Source organism: Galeopterus variegatus, unplaced genomic scaffold (genome assembly GCF_000696425.1).
Source record: "Galeopterus variegatus unplaced genomic scaffold, G_variegatus-3.0.2 Scaffold1276, whole genome shotgun sequence".
In the NCBI taxonomy this organism is placed as follows: Eukaryota; Metazoa; Chordata; class Mammalia; order Dermoptera; family Cynocephalidae; genus Galeopterus; species Galeopterus variegatus.
In genome coordinates this window covers 527463-528098 of record NW_007727387.1, presented here as the reverse complement: position 1 = coordinate 528098, position 636 = coordinate 527463, and positions in this window count along the sequence as shown.

Below are 636 nucleotides of genomic sequence, written 5' to 3'. Positions count from 1 at the left end.
CATATGTCTTCCTTTGAAAATGTCTATTTGGCTCATTTGCCCATTTTTAAATTGGGTTATTATTATTTTTTTTTTTTACTGTATAATTGCTTGAGTTCCTTATATATTACAGATATTAATCACTTGTTGGATGCATAGTTAGCAAAGATTTTCTCACACTCTGTAGGTTGTTGTTTTACTCTGTTGATTGTTTCCTTTGCTGTGCAGAAGCTTTCTAGTTTGATATAGTCCCATTTCTTTATTTTTTCTTTTGCTGCTTGTGCTTTTGGGATCACATTCATAAAATCTGTGCCCAGACCTAGTTGTTGAAGTGTTTCACCTATATTTTCCCATAGTAATTTTACAGTTTCAGGTCTTATACTTAAGTCTTTAATCCGTTTTCAGTTGATTTTAGTGTATGGTGAGAGATGCATATCTAGTTTCATTCTTCTGCATATGGATATCTAGTTTTCCCAGCACCACTTGTTGAAGAGGCAGTCTTTTCCCCTATGTAGATTTTTGTTGCCTTTGTCCAATATCAGATGGCTGTAAGCCAGACTGATGATTTCTGGGTTCTCAATTCTACTCCACTGGTCTGAATGTCTATTTTTATACCAGTACCATGCTGTTTTGGTTACAATAGCTTTGTAGTATAAT